Consider the following 19,781-nt stretch of genomic DNA (forward strand, 5'->3'; position numbering starts at 1 on the left):
TCTATGAAGACCTAGAAGACCTCCTAGAACTAACATCTTAAAAAAATGTTCAATTCATCATTGAGGATTAGAATGCAAAAATAGGAAGTCATGATATACCTGGAATAACAGGCAAATTTGGCCTTGGAGAACAAAATGAAGCAGGAAAAAGACTAACTGAATTCTGCCAAGAGGATGCACTAGTCATAGAAAATACCCTTCTTCAACAACACAAGAGATGACTTTACACATGGACATCACCAAATGGTCAATACTGAAATCAAATTGATTACATTCTTTGCAGCTGAAGATGGAGAAGCTGTATACAGTCAGCAAAAACAAGACCTGGAGCTGACTGTGGCTTGGATCATCAGCTTCTCATATCAAAATTCAGGCTTAAACTAAAGAAAATCAGGAAAAACAGTAGGCCAGCCAGGTATGACTTAATCCCATATGAATTTGAAATAGAGGTAATGAATAGATATAAAGGACTAGATCTAGTTAACAGTGTGTCTGAAGAACTATGGACAGAGGTCTGTACAGGAGGCAGTGAACAAAACCACCCCAAAGAAAAAGAAAAGCAAGAAGGCAAAGTGGTTATCTGAGGAGGCTTTACAAATAGCGAAAGTGAGAGAGTCAATTCCTAGGCAGGTTGATAAGAAGTCCAGGGTCAGAAGAATGGAGAGAAATGCAAAACAAGGGAGAGAGGGAAAGGTACATTCAATTAAAGGCAGAGTTCCAAAGAATAGCTAGAAGAGACAAGAAATCCTTCTTCAATGAACAGAGCTTAATAATAGGAAAAAAAAAAAAAAGGAGGGGGAAGAAAGACTAGAGATCTCTTCAGGAAAACTGGATATATTGAGGGAGCATTCCACCCAAAGATGGGTACAGTAAAGGATAAAAATGGTAGAGACCTAGTAGATGCAGAAGAGATCAAGATGAGATGGAAAGAATACAGGGAGGAACTGTATCAAAAAGATCTTAATGAACCAGATTACTACGATGGTGTGGTTAGACACCCTGAGCCAGACACTCTGGAGTGCAAAGTCAAGTGGGCTTTAAGAAGCATTGCTGTTAATAAAGCTAGCAGATGTGATGACATTCTGGCAGAACTATTCAGATCCCTAATGAAGCCATCAAGGTTTTGCTTTCACTATGTCAGCAAATCTAGAAGATCCAGAAGTGGCCACAGGAATGGAAAAGGTCAATCTCATCCTAGTTTCCAAGAAGGGCAGTACCAAAGAACGTGCTAACCATCAGACAATCACATTCATCTTCCATGATAGTAAAGTGAAAGTGAAAGTCGCTCAGTCATGTCCAACTCTTTGTGACCTCATGTGACCTCACCTATACAGTCCATGGAATTCTCCAGGCCAGAATACTGGAGTGGGTAGCCTTTCCCTTCTCCACGGGATCTTCCCAACCCAAGGATCAAACCCAGGTCTCCCACGTTGCAGGTGGATTCTTTACCAGCTGATCCACAGGGAAGCCCAAGAATACTGGAGTGGGTAGCCTATCCCTTCTCCAGTGGATCTTCCCAATCCAGGAATAGAACCGGGGTCTCCTGCATTGCAGGTGGATTCTTTAACAGCTGAGCTATGAAGAAAGTAAGGTCACGCTTAAAATCTTGCATTCTAGGCTTCAGCATTATGCAAACTAAGAACTTCCAAATAGCCAAGCTGGGTTTAGAAAAGACAGAGGAACTAGAGATCAAATTGCCAACATTTGCTGGATTATAGAGAAAGCAAAAGAACGTCAGGAAAACATCTAACTCTGTTTCATTGACTATGCTAAAGCTTCTGACTGTGTGGACCATGACAAACTGTGGAAAACTCTTAAAGAGATGGGAACATCAGACCATCTTACCTGCCTCCTGAGAAATCTGTACGTGGGTCAAGAAGCAGCAGTTAGAACCCTATATGGAACAACTAATTGGTTCAAGATCAAGAAAGGAGTATGACAGGGCTGTCTGCTGTCACCCTGTTTGTTTAATCCATACACTGAGCACATCATGAGAAATGCCAGGGTGGATGAGTTACAAGCTGGAATCAAGATAGGCGGGAGAAACATCAACAACCTCAGATATGTGGATGATACCACTCTAATGACAGAAATCGAAGAGGAACTAAAAAGCCTCTTGATGAGGGTGGAAGAGGAGAGTCAAAGAGCCAGATTAAGACTATATATTAAAAAAAACTAAGATCATGGCATCTCCCCCATTGCTACATAGCAAACAGAAGGGGGAGAGGTGGTAGTAGTGACAGATTTATTCTTCTTGGGCTTCAAAATAACTGCAGATGGTGACTGCAGCCATGAAATCAGAAGACAAGTTTTTGGGGGCAGGAAAGTTATGATAAACCCAGACAGTGTGTTGAAAAGCAGAGACACTCCTCTGCTGACAAAGGTCAGTACAGTCAAGGCTATGGTCTTCCCAGTGGTCATGTACAGTTGCAAGAGCTAGACTGTAAAGAAGGCAGAACACCAAAGAATTGATGCCTTTGAACTGTGGTGCTGGAGAAGACTCCTGAAAGTCCCTTGGACAGCAAGGAGATCAAACCAGTCAATCTTAAGGGAGATCAACCCTGAATATTCTCTGGAAGGACTGATGCTGAAGCTCTAGTATTTTGGTCATCTGATGCAAACGTGACTCATTGGAAAAGTCCCTAATGCTGGGAAGGATTGAGAGCAGAGGGAGAAAATGGTGTCAGAGGATGAGATGGCTGGACAGCATCACCGATGCAATGAACACGAACTTGGGCAAACTCTGGGATATGGTGAGGGACAGGGAAGCCTGGCGTGCCGCAGTACATGAGGCTGCAAAGTCGGACACAACTGGGTGACTGAATGACAACAACAACATGCAAAATAGATAGCCAATGGAAATTTGCTGTATGACTCAGGGAGTTCAAACTGGGGCTTTATAACAACCTAGAGGGGTGACACGACTGAAGTGACTTAGAGGGGTGGGAAGTGGTGGGAGGGAAGTTCAAGAGGGAGGGGATATGTGTACACCTATTGCTAATTTATGCTGATGTATGATAGAAATCAAACCAATATTGTAAAACAATAATCAATCAATTAAAAATAAATTTTAAAAGGTAGAAATATTTATTTTTTTGGCCACAGAAATATGGAAGATCATAAGAGACTACTATGAACAATTATACATAAATGGGACAACCTAAAAGAAATGAATAAATTCTCAGACAGGAAACAAGAAACTGAATCATGGAGAAAATCAAAATATGAACAGACTGATTACTAATAAGGAGATTGAATTTATAATCAAAAGCCTCCTAATAAGAGTCCACAACCAGATAGCTTCCCTGGTGCAATCTATGAAACATTCAAAGAAGAATTAGCAGCAGTCCTTCTCAAACTCTCCAAAAAAAGTAGAAGCAAACTAATTTTACAAGGCCAGCATCACCCTGGTACCAAATCCAGAAGGAGACACTGCAAGAAAATTACAGGCCAGCACTCCTGATGAACACAGATGCAAATGTTCTTAACAAAACATTGGCAAACCAAATTCAACAGTGCACAAAAGGATTATAAACCATGATCAAGTGGTATTTATTCCAGGGACACAAGACTAGTTCAGTTCAGTTCAGTTGTTCAGTCATGTCCGACTCTTTGCGACCCCATGAACTGCAGCATGCCAGGCCTCCCTGTCCATCACCAACTCCTGGAGTCCACCCAAACCCCATGTCCATCAAGTCTGTGATGCTAGTTCAACATCTGTAAAAATCAGTGTCAGTTCAGTTCAGTCGCTCAGTCATGTCCGACCCTTTGCGACCCCATGAATTGCAGCACACCAGGCCTCCTTGTCCATCACCAACTCCTGGAGTTTACCCAAACTCATGTCCATCGAGTTGGTGATGCCATCCAGCCATCTCATCCTCTGTTGTCCCCTTCTCCTCCTGCCCCCAATCCCTCCCAGCATCAGAGTCTTTTCCAATGAGTCAACTCAATGTGATACAAAAATCAATGTGATACACCATAATAACAAAGTGAAGGATACGATCACCAATAGAAACAGAAAAGGCATTTGACAATATTCAAGATCCATTTATGATAAAAAAAAAAACAATCTTCCAAAAGGTGCACAGGGAATGTACCTCAATACAATCAAGGCCATAAATGACAAACCCACAGCAAACATTATATTCAACGGTGCAAAGCTGATCAGGAAATAGACAAGGATGCCCACTGTCAACAGTGGAGTATTAGTAGAGTAGAATATTAGAAGACCTAGCCTGAGCAACTAGAGGTGGGGGGGAAAGAAACCAAGGGCATACAAAAAGGAAGAAGACAAACTGCCACTATTTGCAGATGACATTTTTTTTATATAGAAAGCCCTAAAGACTCCACCAAAAAAAATCTGTTGGAATGAATTTAGAAAATTTATAGGATACCAAAACATAGAAGTCTGTTGCATTCCTGTACACTAATAAACTATAAGAGAAATTAGCAATCTCATTTACAATTATATCAAATAGAATGGAATACCTAGAAACAAATTTAACCAAGGAAGTAAAAGACCTGTACACTGAGAACCATAAGACACTGATGTAAAAACTGAAGGCACAAATAAATGGAAAGACATTCTGTGCCCATGGATTGGAAGAATACTATTAAAATGTCCATTTTAACACTACCCAAAGCAATCTATAGATTCAATGCAATCCCTACTAAATTTAAATAGTATTCTTCACAGAAATAGAACAGACAATTTTAAAATTTATATGGAAGTACAAAAGACCCCAAAGAGCCAAAATAATCTTAAGATAGAAGAACAAAGCTGGAGGCATCACACTCCCTGATTTCAAACTATATTAGAAAATTATATTAATGGAAACAGCATGATATTGGTATAAAAACAGACATAGTTCAACAGACCATAATAGAAAACCTAGAAATAAAGCCATGCATAAAGATGCATGCAAATTTAAACAGGATTGTGGGTTTGGAAATGGGAAGATGGAATTTTCATCTGATGGCTTCTATTTTTTAAGATGGAAATTGGAGGAGAGTAAGAAGGCAATTGTAAGGAAAAAGTATGAAATAGTTTTCAAAATGGGGAAGCAGAGCACCGTTTCTGGGCAGGGCTGAGTGCAGGATAGGAAGTTTGTTCGCAAATTCAAAGCCCTGTTCTGTGCCTCTCCAGTCACATTCAGCCGCTTCCGTGCAGGAAATCGAAGGTGGAGAGTCAGAGTGCAAACAGGAATGTGTCCTAGGTGATTCCAATAGAAGGAGAATGCAAAGGAGTTGGTAGTGTTTTCAAAAGATTGGCTATACTGACACAGGATAGAATCGAACTTAGATGAGTAGAGAGGAGAAACCAGGAGGCTGGTGGAGATGGAAAAAAAGTGATGGTCTGGGCAATCAGAGATGTCAACAAGTCAAAGAAATGTGGCAGTGGCAGTGATTGAGCAAGCAAACTAAAAAGACAGAAGGTGGTGGGCAGAGGGGGATTTAAAAAACAGATTTTAGAGGTAATGCATTTTCTAACGAAGACAAGGATTAAGGGGACCATCAGAGGGTGGTGAGGTAAGGGTAGGGAAAGGTGGTCAGAACTCAGCCAGTCAAGGATCTGAGACCGGGAGACTGGATGGGTTGCTGAGAAGAATATGGGAAGAGACAGAAAGCATCTTTGAGGTCAGTGAATGAGGGGCGTGATACTCAGCAGATGGCACCAATAAGGATGGTACGAATGGCATAAATGAGTCTCAAAGGAGTAAGAAATTTTACAAATAAAAGTGCTTTGTGTGGGGTACTGGGGGCAAGCAAAACCCCAGTCACCTCCTGATCTGAAGTATGTGGGGTGTAAAAGGCTGGGAAGGGAGAATCTTTGGGTGATTCCTGTTAAGGAGGAGGTGAGGGATTCCAAGAACACCCTGAAGGTACGGAGAGAGGTCCTGATCTGGATTCCAGGAGATACCATCAAAGGGACTGGGCAGGAAGGAGAAAGCATGGGGCAGGCTTTGGTAGACAGGGCTGTGGCTCTCAATCTTGGCAGCACATTGAAATCAACTAGAGAGCTTTAAAGAAAATACATAGGGTTCAACCCCCAGAGATTTTAGTTTGGGTCTTGGGTGTTACCTGGGCACCAGATGATCAGATATGCAGCCAAGGCTGAGAATCAACATTTGAGGAGATGTACAATACAGCCAGGGGACTGCCTGAAGCTCAGACTTCTGACCATGACTGTGGTCAGTGGGTTTCATTCCAATAGTCTCTTAGAGTGAGATGGGGAAACAGCCAAAATGTCACAGAAGATCATTAACAGATAACCCTTTAACTTCAAGAAGTATTTCAGGAGATGAGCACATCAGGGTCTTTTTTCCCCTTCTTCATAGAGTTTTATAGATCTTTTCTGCCAGCCTCCAAACAAAATTTCATAGTTGCTAAGCTTGGTTGCTTTACCACTGACCAAGTGGTTATACGCTTCGTAACTGGAAGTATACATCGTTAGCTATTTAAAATATTAAAGATATTAGAGTTCACTAAAGACTATAAAAATCTCAGTAACTGGACAGCATAATTGTCACATAAGATGTTTTCCCTGATGTGGATAACTAATAAATCTAGAGATAATAGCAAGCATTTTGCACTTGTTACCAAACTCATGTAGTAATGAAGGTGAATATATGATTTACAGTTCCAAGAATAACTAATGTCATGCTGCTGCTGCTAAGTCACTTCAGTCGTGTCTGACTCTGTGCGACCCCATAGATGGCAGCCCACCAGGCTCCCGTCCCTGGGATTCTCCAGGCAAGAACACTGGAGTGGGTTGCCATTTCCTTCTCCAATGCATGAAAGTGAAAAGTGAAAGTGAAGTCGCTCAGTCGTGTCCAACTCTTTGCGACCCCATGGACTGCAGCCCACCAGGCTCCTCCACCCATGGGATTTTCCAGGCAAGAGTACTGGAGTGGGGTGCCATCACCTTCTCCTATGTCATGAGAAGAAGGCAAATGCAGTATTCAATTAAATGGATATACTGTACTTTAAGTATAGCACACTGCTCTAGAGTTGTTCGTGGTCTGGCAGAGGAAAAAGGTGAGAACAACTCACCATCTGATTTATTTGGTCATCGCAGGGGTCTGGATGGAGTAGGAGATGACAACCCACTCCAGTATTCTTGCCTGGAAATCTCCATGGACAGAGGAGCCTGGTGGCCTACAGTCCACTGGGTTGCAAGGAGTCGGACACAACCGAGCACACACATGTGCGCATGCACACTCATATACACATACACACACACACACACACACACACACGAAGGGTCTGGAAAAGAATGAGTTACACTGTCTTGGAATAGAGAAAACCCTTTACAAAAGAGGTTGTGTTTGACTAAAGCCTAAAGAAAGAAGGGCATCCCTCGGGATGGCTTAACGGCATGGTGGTGGCTTTGGAGACGGGCAAGGAGTCCAACTGGAATGTGGAGCAGCGCAACAAATGAAGCCATGAGGAAAGGCTGGGACCTGGAAGGCCTTTGAAATAATTTGGCTTTGAGGTCTCTGCATTGAAATGTGTTTTAAGTCACAGCGCACACATAAACAATAATGGAATAGCCCACTGGGTTAAGGTACATAAGGTTTGGGGACATCTCCATGTGTGATTGCTCAGTGGGTAGAGATGGCTCAGTGGGTAAAGAATCCTCCCGCAATGCAGGAGACATAGGAAACACAGGTTCCATCCCTGGGTCAGGAAGAGGCCCTGCAGGAGGAAATGGCAACCCACTCCAATATTCTTGCCTGGAAATCTCCATGGACAGAGGAGCCTGGTGGGCTACATTACTGGGCTGCAAAGAGTTGGATTTGACGGAACACATATTCCATGTGTCTTAGTGAAATACTAATATTTTACTTTGGTTTAATACAAAACTCAAATACAAACTATTAGGAAGGATATTAAACATTGAATTCATATAAAAATTCCACAAATCATCTTAGTTTAATGTGAAACTTCAAGCTTATTTTCTTTAAGATACACTTGTAAAATAAGACACGTGTGCAAATATAAATGAACTTATTCTAAATGTATTATTCTGAGATCTGCTCCTTGCACTCAGTCTAATGCTTCTGAGTGTTACCCATGTTAATATGCCACATTGTTGATCTTTGGGTTTCCTGACTGTATAGTATTCCATTATATGGCTATACCATAATTTGTCTGTTTCATTCTGCCATGATAGAAGTTCTTTAAGGCAGAGTTCCCCAACCTCTGGGATCTAATGCCTGAGGATCTGGAGTAGAGCTGATGTAATAATAAAAGAAATAAAGGACAAAATAAATGTAATGTGCTTGAATCATCCTAAAACCATCCTCCACACCAGTATGTGAAAAAATTGTCTTCCACAAAAGCTGTCTGGTGCCAAAAGGCTTGGGAATCGCTGCTTTAAGGTATACGTGTGAAGTGGGATCAGTAGGTCATGGAGCAGTGCTTCTCAAACGTGAGCATGCACATGAAATCAGCTGGAGATCTTAAGATGCTGAGCAGGTCTGAGACAGGGTCTGCAGATTCTGCAGTTCTAACAAGCTCTCAGGTGATGCCAGTGCTGCTGACCACACACCATGAGCATGACTTTGCTCCATTTTATTAGGTAATGCCAGTTTTACCAGGTACTTATAGAAATAAGAGCTCTTGTTACTTCACATACTCACCAACACAGTATCCTCAGATTTTAAAATTTAAATGAGAGTAAATCCAATTTAGTGGCTGTGTAATTATATTTTCTGGTTTTCTTTTGTATTTCTGTGATTTCTAATAATGTTGGGTATTTTTAATATGCTTAATGACTACACAAAAGATTTTCTCTTTTGTGAAGCACTTGTTCAAGTCTTTTCTCCTCTTTTCCTACTGTTCATTCTTTTTATTGATTTTTCATTGTCCCTTTTCCATTCTAGACACCAGCTCTTCATTGATTTTATGTTGCAAATATGTTCCCAGCTTGTGAATTTTCACCTTATGTTGCAAATGTGTTCCCAGCTTGTGAATTTTCACCAACTTCATAGAGTTTTTTGAGTAAACTGTAATATTTTTGTAACACTAAACTGTAATATTTTTTACAGTTTTGAGTAAAACTAATATTGTTGAAAACTTGAGGTCTGGTAGATAATTGCCTTTAATATTTGGGAACATTTTTTTTGCGAGGTTGTGCTACACATAACAATTCTTAATCACACTTCTCTAAGTTATCTCTATTTACAGCTAGTAACCATCAACCAAACACAGAAAACATTTTAATCGCATAAGCAGGTTAAACAACGGAACAACCAACATCTGAAATACTGTTTAAAAGAAACACTTCTTCCTCTTTCATTGCACAACAGTGTTCAAATTGACTGAGATAAGGCCAAGAAATTTGAAACCCATTTTCAAGCTCTCAAACCAAATCTTTCAAAATAGCAGTGCAACTTATTTCTAAAACACACATGCACAGTTGGAGTAGTCACCCTGTAACCATGCAGAGAGCCGTCAACAACCATCGGGCCAAAGAACAGAATACATGTGAAGACATATATCTGGGGGCTACCGCGGCAGCTGAGCCTTCCACCCACCCCACGCCCTTCCCTAACCAGCCATACCTTGGGGTTGAGCTTCCTCGGCACCCAGGCCATGTTCCCCTTTCACATCTTGACGGGTACCTCTCTGCCACAGGCAGTGGTGAATACAGAGTGGAGGAGAGGAAGATAACGTGACTCAGCTCGCGCTCCTATCCAAGGAGCCGCAGGAAACACTCCTCGCACTGCAGCCCACGGGACCTTGAGCAGCCTGATTACTGGCCCATCAGAGTCCTAAAGTGCCACACCTGTAGCCCGTTTGCCTTCTCTTCAATACAGGCTGCGAAGCTCTGCTAGAGGAAAGAAGAACTCTCAGAACACTTGTTTGTTGTGTAGTGGCCAAGTCATGTCTGACTCTTTTGTGACCCCATGAACTGTAGCCCACCAGGCTCCTCTATCCATGGGTTTTCCCAGGTAAGAATACTGGGGTGGGAAAGTTCTCCAGGTGATTTCAATGTGTAGCTGGTAATGAGGATCACAATATTAGCATGGCTCAGGGTAGGAATATTAGTGGGGAACCTATGCAGGGAGAAGCCGGAGGACCTGAAACATTCCTGTGAATGGAATTGAAGAGGTGCTGGTGTAGACCAGTAGTTTCTTAGAGTGTGGTCCCAGGGATGTCTCACAAATGCAGATTCCTGGGCTTCATCTACAGAATTAGAATTCCTGGAGGTGGGACCCAGTGATTTTGCATTTTAAATAAGCTCTTTCTAGGCAACTCTCAGAATGCTAAAGTTTGAAAAAAGATGGTTATTCTGGAGGTAGAACCTATAGGACTCTATCATTACCGATAGGTATGAATATAAAAAAGGTAAAAGAACTGACTTTAAGGATTCAGTTCAGTCGCTCAGTCGTGTCCAACTCTTTGCCACCCCATGAATCGCAGCACGCCAGACCTCCCTGTCCATCACCAACTCCCAGAGTGCACTCAAACTCATCTCCATTGAGTTGGTGATGCCATCCAACCATCTCATCCTCTGTCATCCCCTTCTCCTCCTGCCCTCAATCTTTCCCAGCATCAGAGTCTTTTCAGATGAGTCAGCTCTTCGCATCAGGTGGCCAAAGTACTGGAGTTTCAGCTTCAACATCAATACTTCCAATGGACACCCAGGACTGATCACCTTTAGGATGGACTGGTTGGATTTCCTTGCAACCCAAGGGACTCTCAAAAGTCTTCTCCAACACCACAGTTCAGAAGCATCAATTCTTCGGCACTCAGCTTTCTTTATAGTCCAACTCTCACATCCATATATGACAACTGGAAAAACCATAGCCTTGACTAGACAGACCTTTGTTGGCAAAGTAATGTCTCTATTTTTTAATATACTGTCTAGGCTGGTCATAACTTTCCTTCCAAGGAGTAAGCATTTTTTAATTTCATGGCTGCAGTCACCATCTGCAGTGATTTTGGAGCCCAGAAAAATAAAGTCTGACACTGTTTCCACTATTTTCCCAGCTATTTGCCATGAGGTGATGGGACCAGATGCCATGATCTTAGTTTTCTGAATGCCAAACTTTTCACTCTCCTCTTTCACTTTCATCAAGAGACTCTTTAGTTCTTCTTCACTTTCTTCTATAAGGGTGGTGTCATCTGCATATCTGAGGTTATTGATATTTCTCCCGGCGATCTTGATTCCAGCTTGGGCCTCTTCCAGCCCAGCGTTTCTCATGATGTACTCTGCATAGAAGTTAAATAAGCAGGGTGACAATATATAGCCTTGATGTATTCCTTTTCCTATTTGGAACCAGTCTGTTGTTCCATGTCCAGTTCTAACTGTTGCTTCCTGACCTGCATATAGGTTTCTCAAGTGGCAGGTTAGGTGGTCTGGTATTCCCATCTCTTTCAGAATTGTCCACAGTTTATTGTGATCCACATAGTCAAAGGTTTTGGTATAGTCAATCAAGCAGAAATAGATGTTTTTCTGGAACTCTCTTGCTTTTTTGATGATCCAGCGGATGTTTGCAATTTGATCTCTGGTTCCTCTGCCTTTTCTAAATCCAGCTTGAACATCTGGAATTTCATGGTTCACGTACTGTTGAAGCCTGGCTTAGAGAATTTTGAGCATTACTTTACTAGCGTGTGAGATGAGTGCAATTGTGCGGTAGTTTGAACATTCTTTGTTCAAATTTAAGAATCCACCAGTGCTAAACTCCCCCAAATACGTGCATGCGTCACCAAAATGCACGCACTGGAATGAACCTCAGTGAAACCAGTTAAGAATATATCTGGCCAGCTTCTGAGAATTAATATACCACTGTTCTTATAAGCCTCTGCTTGTTTTTAGGCATAGTCATGTGGGATCTTAGTTCCTCAACCAGGGATCAAACCTGTGCCTGCTGCATAGAAAGCTCAGAGTCTTAACCACTGGACTACCAGAGAAGTCCCCAAGCCTCAATTCTGAGTTTGTTTGCATTGTCACAATCTGAGTAGAGCTGTGACATATTTGGGTTGCTGCTCATGCAGGAGATGGTTCACTTTAGAGTACAGGGAGGAATTGGGTGGAAGAAGCAAAAGGAAAGAGAAAAGAATGATGTATATTGACTCTTATTTTAATTGAAGTATAGTTGATTTACAATGATGTGTTCGTTTCACTTATATTATTTTTCAGATTCTTTTCCCTTATAGGCTATTACAAGCTATTGAGGATAGTTCCCTGTACTATAAGGTAGGCCCTGCTGTTTATATATAGTAGCATGTATCTGTTATTAACTCAACTCTTCTCAGTCTTGAGGTGGTTGGTTCTTCCACTGTAATGTATCATTTACCCATAAAGCTAGAGATTTCTTCTTCTTGCTCCCCTTTAAGTTTTAATTCTCAGTTCCTCAGGTACTCACAAAAGAATGTAGTGTTTGCACCAGTTGCAAATGGCACCCCAGGAACATTCTGCAATATTACAGAATTCGTATTGCTCTTGGATTCATATAAACATAGAGGCCTACATGTAACATATGAGTGCATATTCAGTCGCTCAGTCATCTCTGACTCTTTGCAACCCCAGGGACTGTAGCCCACCAGGCTCCTCTGTCCATAGAATTCTCCAGGCAAGAATACTGGAGTGGGTTGCCATTTTCTATTCCAGGAGGTCTTCCTCACCCAGGGATGGAACCCTTGTGTCCTGTATTGGCAGGCAGATTCTTTACCACTGAGCTGCCTGGGTAACATATGAACTGTGACATTAAGGATAATTCTTTACAAGTAGACAGATTGACTAATCAGTCAATTGATAACTGACTAATCCTCAACTGACTAAGAGGATTGAGCAGTGTTGTTTTTTTATAAAAGTATTTGACAAGGGCTTCCCTGATGGCTCAGTGGTAAAGAATCCGCCTGTCAGTGCAGGGGCTGCTGCTGCTGCTGCTAAGTCGCTCCAGTCGTGTCCAACTCTGTGCGACCCCATAGACGGCAGCCCACCAGGCTCCCCCGTCCCTGGGATTCTCCAGGCAAGAACACTGGAGTGGGTTGCCATTGCCCCCTCCGAGTGCAGGGGACATGAGTTCGATCCCTGATCTGGGAAGATGCCACATGCTGTGCAGCACCAACTAAGCCCAGGCGCCACAGCTACTGAGCCCGTGCCCTAGAGCCTGTGCTTGGCAACAAGACAAGCCACCGCGATCAGAAGCCTGCTCACTGCAACTAGAGAGGAGCCCCACTCACTGAAGCTAGGGAAAAGCCTCAAGCGATGAAGACCCAGCACAGCCAGAACCAAATAAATAAAATTACATCAACTATACTCCAACTTAAAAAAAGTGTATTTGACAAGATTTAATTTCATAAATAAGTAAAAATTTTGCCTTTATTAATCCCTTTATTTTTGTCCCTCACTTTTTGAGGCAATTGTGACTATTTAAAGAGAAAAATAACTTTTGAAAATATGAGGCTATTCTAATTTTTTAATTTTCTTACTCTTAATTTACACTTTTAGATAAACATATATTCAAATTTTGAATATTTTTAACACATCATTTTTAAAATCCTTTAGATCACTGAAATCAATACAAGTCAAGATCATACTAGAAATAGATAATACAAAAGGAAAATATTGAAAAAGCAAAGTCGCTCAGTTGTGTCCAACTCTTTGCGACCCTGTGGACTGTAGCCTGCCAGGCTCCTCCGTCCATGGGATTTTCCAGGTAAGAGCACTGAAGTGGGTTGCCATTGCCTTCTCCAGGGGATCTTCCTGACCCAGGGACTGAACCCGGGTCTACCCACATTATAGGCAGATGCTTTACTGTCTGAGCCACCAGGGAAGATCCCCCCAAAAATACTGAAAGGGACAAATAGAAAATTTCTAAATAAGAATGCTGCTTACATTTTAAAAATTGGCAACAATAAAGATTAGCAAATTTTATTGAGCATAATCATGTAAAATCCAGAAATATGGCATTATAAATTATTTATTAACAAACAATTACCCATGGAAATAATGAAAATGAATAACATAGTTATTCTTATCAAATCCACACCTTGAACTTCAAGTCAGATTAAATCCTTGCAATTTCATATTATTTGCTAAATGATTCTTTGGCTACAAATTAAAACATTGAGATGGAAAACAGAATTATTCAGGTCAAATGCATAATTCAGAAATAACAAATGTAACCCTGGGTTGCTCCTTGCAAGATAAAGAAAACATATCCATGAAACCAGCAAAATCAGTGAGCAGAAAACTTCTGGAATGTTACTATGTTTGCTGGATGATGATACTGGAAAGTAACTCCAACCCTCTTGATAGCATGAAATTATTTCTAGCAAAACACAAATATGCCTCAGATTAATGGTAATAATTTCCCATTGTAGAAAATATAGTATTTCATTAACACAAAGTCTTTCAAACAAAGTGTATTAAGCATGTCTTTTTATTCTAACGTTTTTACATCTGGGGGCTTCCTGACCCTGAAGGGACTGCCCCTTCCAAGGCTAGACAATTTCTAGAGCTAGGACACGACTCATCTCCAGCCTGCAGGACTCACCAGAGGCCACACGACCCACAGCCTCCTCTACCAGGCTCTCACACTCAGAGCCACTATCCACCTGCCCTAACTACCCCAGAGCCAAAAAGAAAAACAAATGCTGTATTAAAAATCCAGGGACTTTCCTGGTGGTCCAGTGGCTGGGAGTCAGTATGGCAATGCAGGGGGCTCGGGCTCCATCCCGGGGTCCGGGAAGGTCCCACATGTTGCAGGGCAATTAAACCCGGGCACCGGAGCTACTAAGCCTCCGGGCCTAGAGCCCACGCTCCACAGCAAGAGGAGCCGCCACAGTGAGAAGCCCCCGCTCGCTTCAGTTAGAGAAAGCCTGCATGCAGTAATGAAGACCCCCAATTCAACCAATCAATCAATCAATAATTTTTAAAAAATCCATAGTGTGTCTTCTCACCATGTGTCACAAGCACAAAGGACTAAGGTTTCCCCACAACTTCCCCAGCTGTGTCTCCCACCAGGATGATATTTGTTCCCCCAGCTGAGAACTGAATTCATGGGACCCCACTACCCAGCCGAGCTGAGCCCAGAGCAAGGATTCTGAAAATCCAGATCCAAGGCCTGCCATCACCAGGCTGTGATGCCAGGTACCAGGCAACCAGGGACAGTCCCTTTGCCTCTGAACCCACTGAAATCACTCAAACTAGCCTCCCCAAAGCCTGTTTACCCTGCCTCTCCTCTTCTTCCTGTGGAAACCACACTAACAGTTCTGGTTCGCATTTCTTCCCTCTTTCTGCCTCCTGACCCTGGTGCTTCCCTGTGTGGTCCGCGCAGGACATGGTGCGCCCCTCTCCATGAGAACTGTGAGTAATAAGCTACCTTGTCAATGACAGATATCTGATCTGCTGGCCTCACCACATCTTACTGTAAAAATCATAAAACTTACATTTAAAAACACTGTAGGAACTGTAGAAACTGGCTGTTATGATCAAAGTTCAAGGGAAAATATTTTATTACTCCTGTTAATGTGTTTTACAACCAGTCTTCAGAAGTATGTCTGGCCAATGTTGGTATTTATGACTGTAAACTGGATTGTACATTAAAGGGATATGAAACATCATTTGTGCACAAAAAGAACTGAAGAAAAAGGTGAGTAAACAATTGATGATACTGAACAAAGACAAGTCCATGCTGACATGGAATATTGGCTCGAAGTTCTTAAAAAACAAACAAACCAATGTTAACCAAAGATTCTGTATGCTATTTAAGAAATCTTTGCTTAACTGACTGCACAATATCTATAGGAAATAATGGAAAGTAGTATGAATCAATTTAAAATTTGTTGGTAGAACGACCAAGTAAAACACAGTAGGACAAATGATTATTATCCCAGATAGAGAATTCAAAATGGAATTTGTATCCATAGATAGAAGAGGCGATCATAGTTTCAAACAAAAAAATGTATATTCAGTTCAATTAAATTATGGCAGGGACAGATTTCATTTCAGCTAACAGTTATTACATGTATTGTTGAACTACCAGATGAAAACAATTAAGTTGAGGTGACTATTTCATTCATCTTATACCTATTGTAAAAAAGCACAGCTACTGGACTTCTCTAGAGGCACAGTGGATAGAAACCCACCTGCCGATGCAGGGCACATAGGTTCTGTCCCTGGTCTGGGAAGATCCCAGATATCACTCGGCAACTTAGCCTATGCAGCACAGCTACCGAGCCTGTGCTCCAGAACGCGGGGCCACAGCCACTGAGTCTGCAACTGCTGGAGCCACACGCCCTAGACCCACCGCAAAGAGAAGCCCCCACGCCCTGCAGTGGAGAGTAGCCCTGCTTGCCGCAACTAGAGAAGGCTCGTGCGAAGCAAAGAAGACCCAGCACAACCAAAAATAAAATAGCATAGCTGAACAAAACTAGAAAACCACAAGCACAGCTACTGACTCTAGTGATGTTCAGTGACCGAACATTTCCTGTAAGCTTATTGGCCTCTTTTTTTTTTAAGTATCTGTTTAAGTCTTTTGACTATTTCTGTATTGGATCTCTTTTTATTTTTTTTTTAATTTTTTAATTTATAGTTCTTTATATTTTCTAGGTACGTATTTACTGACTGATGTTTGTATATCCACTGTGTGACTTGCATTTTTACTTTTAATGGTATCTCCAATAAGAAATCAAGAATTCCTTAATTTTAATGCAGTCCATTTTACCAATAATATCCTTTATTAGTAGTCATTTTTTTTCTGTCCTGTTGAAACATTCTTTGCCTTCCCCAAGTAAATAAATATTACTCTATGATTTCTTTCAGAAGATTTGTTTTTTATATTTGGACCTACAATTCATCTAGTATTGAGTCTGGGGTATAATTTAAGACAGAGGTCAAGATTATTTTTTTCCCATGGGATATTCATTGACTAAACACCGTTCATTAAAACAATCATCTCTTCCACCCCCACCACTCTGCAGTGCTACCTTTGTTACGAACATTTTCAGCTGTTTTATTTCAGGGGAGTTTTGTTTTGATATAGTTAAAAGTGACTTGATGTCTCTTTAACTTAGGTTTGCCTTCTGCTTGGACCCCCCCCAAGTGAATTCAACACAGGGACTTTCAGGGGGGATATGACTGTTGTCAGTAAACAGAGGGTGTCTTCAGGTAGTATGTCAATTAGCCTTCAAGCAAAGTACAAATTCCAGTTTCTGGATGGACCAAAACTTTTCTCCAACCTCTCACCCCATGCCTCCTTGCTTCTACCGATGGCAGTAGGGAGAAGTCAGAACTATAAACACCTGGTTCTCTTTCCCTCCATATTCACAAGCTTTCTAAAGGCCCAAGTGATCTACATTTTAAGTCAGAGACCGTTCACTGCTTTTCTCCTTCTCCTTTGACCAATGAGTGGAATGCCCCCTCTCCCAAGAGAGCAGGGCTAAATTTAGGGGCACAGAAGCTAAGTTAGAAACTCAAAAAAGGCTTATTCCTTCATGATTCACCAGTGAAGAAGTAGGAAGGCTGCTGGGTCTATCTCCACCCAGAGCTTCTGGGGAGAAAGAACTAAGCAGCCTGGGACAAATGGAAAAATAACTTCCAAGAGGTTAAAGGTTCAGCCAGTGTTTAACCTGACTCCAGTCCTCAAATGCTCTTAGGTTCTTGGGTTCATCCCATCTCCAAATCTACATAATACACAAAAATAGCCCATCAGTATATCCAAAAGTCAAGTTAAATATAAAAAAAATCAATAGGAAAAAAAATCAATAGGAAAATTATGCCAAATTGAGCAACTCTCAAGTTGGGTAATTTCTATGAGCCCATGGGGGCAGTTAACAATACCTCCTGGGATTCAAAGGACAGAGATGCAGTTGAAATCTTTGTTAAAAACAGACTCAGAGAATGACAGGACTTTCCATGCACTCCCCTGGTGTTTAGTGCATACATCTGGATCTGTGCACAAATGAACATGCTGTTCATCCGTCTACCATGCTGGCCAACAACAGAGCAGAGCCTGCGACTTGGATAACACGCCTGAGCAGAAACCCATTGCCAGGGTAACAAGACAAGGCAACATTTACGGATCGAACAGCTGTGGGTAAAGTCCAGACTATCAGTCTGTGAAAGGAGATTTGCTATTTTCCCCTGAATGTGTAAGAGGTCAAGAGACCGGCAGCAGTGCAGAGGGCCCAGGCCACACCTGTGTTAAGATGAAGCCGACAGCTCAGGCCTACAGCACATCCCTTCTTTCATGCCACCCTCCCTGCACCATCCCTTCACAAAAAATGCATCTTGGCAAACAGATTATGGGGCAACAGATCAAACTGTTCTTAGATGTTTGAAGCATATTTTTAAAGCTTGTACAAAAATATTATCTGATGACCTGATTGAAGCTGTTTAACCTAGTTATTTTTATTTAATTTTTAAAAACTTTTTACTTTATTATTTTTTAATTAATTAATTAATTTTACTTTACAATATTGTATTGGTTTTGCCATAGATTAACTTGAATCCACCATGGGTATACCTGTGTTCCCCATCATGAAACCCCTTCCTCCTCCCTCCCCATACCATCCCTCTGGGTCGTCCCAGTGCACCCTGTATCATGCATGAAACCTGGACTGGCGATTCATTTCACATATGATATTTTACATGTTTCAATGCCATTCTCCCAAATCATCCCACCCTCGCCCTCTCCCACAGAGTCCAAAAGACTGTTCAATACATCTGTGTCTCTTTTGCTGTCCCACATACAGGGTTATCATTTACCTTCTTTCTAAATTCCATATATATGCATTAGTATACTGTATTGGCGTTTTTCTTTCTGGCTTACTTCACTCTGTATAATAGGCTCCAGTTTCATTCACCTCATTAGAACTGATTCAAATGGATTCTTTTTAATGGCTGAGTAATATTCCATTGTGTATATGTATACCACAGCTTTCTTATCCATTCATCTGCTGATGGACATCTAGGTTGCTTCCATGTCCTGGCTATTATAAACAGTGCTGTGATGAACCTAGTTATTTTTAAAAGAGAGCTTTGCTAAAATCAAATGTGGGAGAACATGTGATCTCATGTTTCCATTTAAGTCCGGTTTCAACATGGTGGAATATGGGTTATAGAGTAGTGGAATGAACATGAACTTTGCGAGCAAGGTGTGAGTTCTGTGCTGCTAGCTCTTAGCTGTGAGACCTTGGGTAAGTAACTCAACCTCTCTGAGCTCCTAAGACAGCGATGATAATATCTGCTTCTCAGGAGGTTGCAATGAAGAAATGGGTTGAATATTCAAAGCATCTCCGTTGGGGTCTTTAACACTGGAACTACCTGGGTTAACTCAGTGACAGTAAAATTGTTCTGAGAAGGTAGGAAAAAGGCAACAGTCATAACTCTACCTGGACTTGCCTGGCAGGGGGCGGGCGGTGGGGGGGGCATGGTAACTGTATTACCTTTGACGTGGGAGGCAGCCCTGGCTGGTCAATAGGAGGCATTCTTTGCTCTGAAACTTTGCCATCCTCATGGTTCAAATACTTTCCAGCTCTTTTCTCTGACTGGATTAATTGGCTCTGTCTTTATATGTTTTGAAGGCTGATTAGCCGGGCCTATCACCCTCCTGTAAGGAAACCCTTATTCAGTAGAGCTTTTATCCCAGGCCACTTCATAGGCCACTGACCAGCTGGAGATGGTGCCCATGGAGGATGGTGAGGTCACACGGCACCAAGCATGCATGAGGAGGCCCTTTGGAGGAAGTAATGTGCATGTGGGTCCCTGTGGCTGGCAAGAGTCTTGCATGGTTTATCCAGTACCGCACTGGGCATCT

General features: G+C 41.8%; 1 long non-coding RNA gene across 2 annotated transcripts in view; it reads right to left on the reverse strand.

The window, feature by feature from the left end:
- Positions 1-19,781, reverse strand: part of LOC121818591 (uncharacterized) — a 60,092-nt gene that overhangs the window by 25,587 nt on the left and 14,724 nt on the right. Inside the window, exon 3 of one of the 2 annotated variants that reach the window (XR_006058567.2) lies at positions 9,570-9,838. This is a non-coding gene — a long non-coding RNA (uncharacterized LOC121818591). The remainder of the gene's footprint in view (positions 1-9,569; positions 9,839-19,781) is intronic. The other variant, XR_006058568.2, reaches the window with a different exon arrangement.

This window comes from Ovis aries, chromosome 2 (assembly GCF_016772045.2).
Source record: "Ovis aries strain OAR_USU_Benz2616 breed Rambouillet chromosome 2, ARS-UI_Ramb_v3.0, whole genome shotgun sequence".
NCBI lineage: Eukaryota > Metazoa > Chordata > Mammalia > Artiodactyla > Bovidae > Ovis > Ovis aries.